Source organism: Aplidium turbinatum, chromosome 11 (genome assembly GCF_918807975.1).
Source record: "Aplidium turbinatum chromosome 11, kaAplTurb1.1, whole genome shotgun sequence".
NCBI classification, from domain to species: Eukaryota; Metazoa; Chordata; class Ascidiacea; order Aplousobranchia; family Polyclinidae; genus Aplidium; species Aplidium turbinatum.
Genome location: NC_137482.1, coordinates 5,809,517 through 5,815,327, shown reverse-complemented (window position 1 = coordinate 5,815,327; position 5,811 = coordinate 5,809,517).

The window sequence follows — 5,811 nt, the reverse complement described above, 5'->3', positions numbered from 1 at the left end:
AAAGTTTAATCCAAAACCACTGCGTAAGATTCTTTTATAAGCCTACTGTGAAAATAACAATAATCTACCTGCCCGTTGTAACTTTTTCTGTTCTAACCTTTTCGTTCGTTCTGCAGAAAAGAGAATATTATTCCTAGTTTGCGCTCAGCATCTGATAAATTTTGGATATGATTAAGCTTAGCCCTCAATGCAGTTGCACTGAAACCGTCTGCATAAAACCGACCTGAGGCAACGATGGGTTACACTGGATATAGTCAAAGCTGAATTTAAAGTTCAAAAGATCTAGTTTTGTATGTAGGCTACAATTGTTGCGCGTTTGATTGGCAGTTAACATAATACTGAAGACAATGAAATACAAGAGCATGAGTTAATTTTCTAGACTCAGTCTAAAAACTCCGTAAAAAGCGTTTTACACAAGACTACAGATGTCAAACCAGACATGCAAATACTAAGAAGTATCTCATTTAAATTGCACATTTACCAAGCAGAACTTAAAATAGCAAGAAGTCGCACTTCTACATATCGTATCATTTGTCTATTTATAATGTTTTAACTAACACGACATTGTTCAAAAGCGAGGACTTCTGATGAAATATGTTGACTCTCTTTTTCAAATTATGGAAATAATCTCCATGCGTCACAATAGAAGATCGAATTTGCCTCGTGCACGAATTTAAAAGATTCGCTCTTAAAATAGTTCAAGAAAAGTTTAGCGTTATTAATTTTTGTAAGCTGCAGGCAACAATGCTAAACCACAAAATGAATTGAGACTGGAGAAACTCGAGGTTTGATTTCGTTGAGTTGATTCAGTAGCCTACAAGTTGGACAGATAAATATGAGGAAATCATATCAAAATGCATCCTATCGTAGTGCAGCGTATCTTTTTATTAGAATATTTGTAACTTGTGATGTTTTTGTGAGCTTGATTAAGGTTAAAGCTTTGGTAGAGAGTTTGCTTTGTTGAACCATAGAGAAATAAAACATTGTAACTGATCTGTTTCCCACCGCATAAGTTACTCGCAATCATTCTCGTATCATTTGTTCAGTTTGTGCTTTCAGTCCAGAGTGTCATTACAGTTATAGTGCATAGTCAAATTTATCTTACAATTTTTCATTTTATGTATTGCAGATTTAATTCCTGATGCGGACACACGTACGTGTCGAAAACGTTTGAGTTTATTTTTTTTTAATTATGTTATATTTTGTGTGAAATAAAGTATGCTAAACCCGCTAAAGTTACTATGTTTTATTTCTCTATGATTAAGGTTAGTTGTACTACCACAAACATTGGCTATAGGATACAATACAAACCATCATGGAATACCAACTTTTAATTAAATTCTTGCCTCAGATTTGCATTTTAGATCTTCATATCCACCAATATTGCCAGAGTAGCAAACACCAACTTTTAAGTTTCACCAGTGGCAACAAATTCCGTGGTTTGCATAATCAAATGAGTTTAGACTGTAATTTATCATGTTCTTCTCTTCATATGACTTCCAATAAATATCGACCAAAAAACGTCATATTGGTTTCTTCATGACTGTGCCGTTGTCTGTCCGCCAAAGCCTGACAAGCAAGATTTTGTTGTTTCCTATTGCCAGCATTCAACATTTGTCATAGTTTATTTATTGCCCATTAACTAAAAAATAAAAGTAAGACCGTTTTAGCAGTCCAGGGAAAGCAGCACTCAAACGCTTTCTATCTCATAATGCCCTTTAGCTGTAGCTACCTTTGCACATTTCCATCTCGCTTTGTCCACGTATCTTCAGACAAGTAAGATGTTAATATCACTTTTAAGACCCACCATAAATACTGTTAGAAATGCTATCCATTTGATCACTAATATCTTCATCTATCTATAGTTGGTGATATTTTGTACAGATAGCCTACTAACATATAACCAGGGATTTCCATCTAACAGTTTTGAACTTTCACACAACTCACAAAACGTATCGTGATAAGCTCTAACAAGAGATGTACAGATTACCCACACTGTCGTGAGGTTGAAGTTGATCTTCGGCAGAGAAGAGATTTATCTGCAGCAGTGTCATGATATACCTACTCGCTTGAACAACATGTTTTTGTGGTTTCAAAAACATAGAACGTACACTTCGTGACCGTATTTGCATGTGAATAAAAAAATATTTCACTGGAAACTGGATCGAAATAAAACGGTTCGTAACTTTCAAGGGACAACATCTTGTTGCTTCATGGTAGGTGAAAATGAGCGGGAACAGCTCACACTGCAACTGAAAGCAAATCGGAAGCATGCTCACATACATTTGGAAGGAACTGATATATGTTTTCATGCTCGATTCAATTTTTTTATGTATAGGCTAAATCTTTAAGCAAAAGATATAAACTTTATGGTTTTGCAAAACTGTTGTTTTGGCTTTTATGTGAGGTTTTGATATTTTTACAGTAAATGCAAAAAAGTAGTCCATGTAAATAAAGATTGGCAGCAGGCTGCATGTAGGCGGAATCAAAAATTGCACATTTTGTTTGTTTCTTCTTTGTAGCAACTCGTAGCCGATGTTTAACCTCTGTAGCAAATAATTTGATGCTTTGCAGGCAACTTTGGCCAATCCGATATTGACCTAAATCATGTTTTCTGATATATAAGTTTTGCGCTATTTGTAAATGTTCAAGTGCAGGTACGACGTGTTACGTCCTATAAGTAATATCACTGAATATCCGTTACTTCGTCACCTGTGAATCGATGAGGTGTTGCAAAAGCTTGCTTACTCTATAATTTTAAAATTCAGAGCTGTGGTTCTCAAACTTTCCTTTCTGGCAGACCCCTTTTGCCTTCTTGAAATAGTGAAGAGCCGATTCAAGGTTTTTCACTTTGCCCAGGGTCGTTTGCTCCTGGGAGAAGAGACTCTGATGGTGTAGCCGTCATTTCCGCGTATGATGGGTCACTTTTGAATTGTTGTTTCCATTGCACAAAACTTGTTTCATTTTTTGTTGAGATTTGTGGCTGAACGTGTGTTAGAAGCTTTTTCTTGATTTCAACCTGGTCTGTGCAGCAGTTTATCCATAGAGAGGGTGTTTTTCCCCAAATATTTGCTTTAGCTTTTCAGCTTCACTGTTAACATATCTTCTGGTGTGTATTTTTCATAATAATATATTAATAAGAGGTTATATGAAAAAAGCAACAAATTTCTCTTTTTTTTGTCGCATTATATTCTGATTGTCTGCTTTGTAAAACGTTTTGAACAACATAAATCTGCGATAGATAGAGTGCTACATGAATACACACTTTCACCAACTGAATGGATGACGCCATCGTGCTGTCAATGAATGACAGAATTCTGACCTGGGTTTTCCGTTGCATGGGCTGTAGGCTTAACTTTGCGAAAACTTCCCGGCCGATAACGCTTTAAATATGAGTATTGTTTGTGAAAGTAACAAATATATTTCTGTAAGAAAAATTTTTAGTTTTGTTTTGTACACTAGAGTAATCGGAAATTTTTTTAATAATATCCTTACTTCAGGCACAGCTTGTTTGCAGATATCTCACGTAAGCAAGTAGGAGAAAACGCATATGCGATTAATAACAATGTCTGCCTAAGATTGCATCACCAAATGCCGTTTAAAATAACATATGCTTCAGGCACTTCGTGTTGCTGCGTTTTGTGACATGCTGCTGCGTTTGGCAAGACAAGGTTGAATTGCAGAGTAGGCTTAAAGGTATACACAAAAATAAACTAACTTACCTTCCCGTATATTCATTATTCAACCTAAGCCTTCAATCACTCAATGGTTACGCGCTCAACTCAAGACCACGCGGCGCTGGTTCGGCTCTCGGGGTGTGCGCTTGAGCAACGCATTTTAGGAATGCTCTCCATTCAGCGGCACAAGTGAATGGAATAATTCCTCGGCAACAACATTTCAACAATCGGAAACTTCACTTTGTTAACCTCAGTAACCGGCCCTGCGTCAAAAGCATCTACAAGTATGCGAAACTACCAGGAATAACCTATTAGGCTATGTCAGTCCGAGCATAAAGATTCAAAACCAACCAATCATACAAAAATTAGATGTTTTTGTGAAAGCAAAATGTTTTAAACAGTTCCTAGTCGTATCATGACACTTTTTCATAATGTTGCATTTCCTGTTTAGCCTACTTGTGTATAATTTTGAAAGTGTAGCCACAGGACCAGAGCGGTTAGAAATTTTCAAGCAAGTCAAAGTCTGACAAACTTGTGGTGTGATGATTGGAGAACTGGTTAGGCTAATCCTGAGTAGGCTACAAGTCTGAAATAGAAATGACAAGCTGCACGTCCAGTGCCAGAACTAAACATTTGCTGTGCATTGCTTAATGGTTTTACTCATATCGAGAAGACAATAATTATAGTGGTTTTATTTTTAAACCAACTGTAAAAATAAACAAAAACTTCTCATCTATATTTTATTGATTTGGCAGGCTACAAACTGATAAAAGTAGTCATGTTTGCATCGACGGACATTTTCCTGAGGTAGCGTGGTGATGTTGTTAATGTTTTCCACGTCCCCGGTTTTCCATTCTATAATCTTGTCAAATATGCTCAATAATGGTTTGGTTTGAATCTTTATCTTCGGACTGACGAATCCTCGATGGGTTATTTCTGGTAGTTTTGCATAGGCCTACTTGTAGACTGTAGAGGCTTTTGACGCAGGGCCCGTTACGAGATTGACAAAGTGAAGTCTCTATTGTTGAAGTCTTGTTGCCGAGAAATTATTCCATCCATAAGATGCCACTGAGTGGACAGCAGTCCTTAACGTGCGTTGCTCAAGCGCACACCCCGAGAGTCGAACCAGTGGCGCTTGATCTTGAAGCTTCTTCGTTCACAAAGTCACGTGCTAACCAACTGAGCTATCGGTGCTGCGTAATGTTTAAATTCCGTTGCTACTGACCAAGCGTTGTTTGCAGTAGCCCAAAGACGAAATGATGGAATTTATCCTGAAAAATATTGCCGTTTACCAATGTGTTTTTCAAGCTGTTTGGAGTAACTAAAAAATATTTTTGTGTTTAAAAGATCTTGCGAAACACAGAATAAAACTAAAAAAAATTGAACTGTTGTAGTAAAACAATAAACTTAACCACAATTTTGTAATTTTGTGTTGTTTTTCCTGTAGGAAGTAAGACTTTTTTTGTCGTTGCTAAAGTAAAGCGTAGATTGTTAACGTTTAACCTACAACCCGGCTAAGTTTAAACTATAAATTATTCACATTTCTTTTGTCATAAAACACCACATGCTTTTTTACGGAATACGGTTGAAAAGTATTATATTAACAATAAACATTTTGGGTAGGCTATAGCTTGCACACTCGCAACGTTGAATGTTGTGATTTTCTTCATTTTAAATAACACATGAGGTTTGATCATTTGGTGTTACAAAATAAAAGAACTTCTTCTTCTTGGTAAATTTTAAATGTGAAATTGTGAAGGCTAAACATGCTAAACCTAAATAAGGTGCTAACCGCACAGCAGTGACACCAGTTGGAGGAAAAATAGTTAATATTTTCCACTAGGTTTTGTGAAACGAACGATCACCTTTCTCATTTTGAGCTTTTCATGCGTAGGCTACATGTTGGTTTGTTTCGGACTAACAAAGCACCTTATTGGCTATTCCTGGTAGTTTCCCATACTTGTAGAGGCTCTGAACTATTGGCGCAGGGGGTTACCAAGATTGACTGAGCGAAGTTTCCACTTGCTGATGTCTGTGATTTATTCCATCCACTAGGTGCCGCTGAATGTAAAGCAGGCTCGAAAGACGTTGCTCAGGCTTGAGATGCTCCCGTACTTTAGAGACTTAAAGAAGT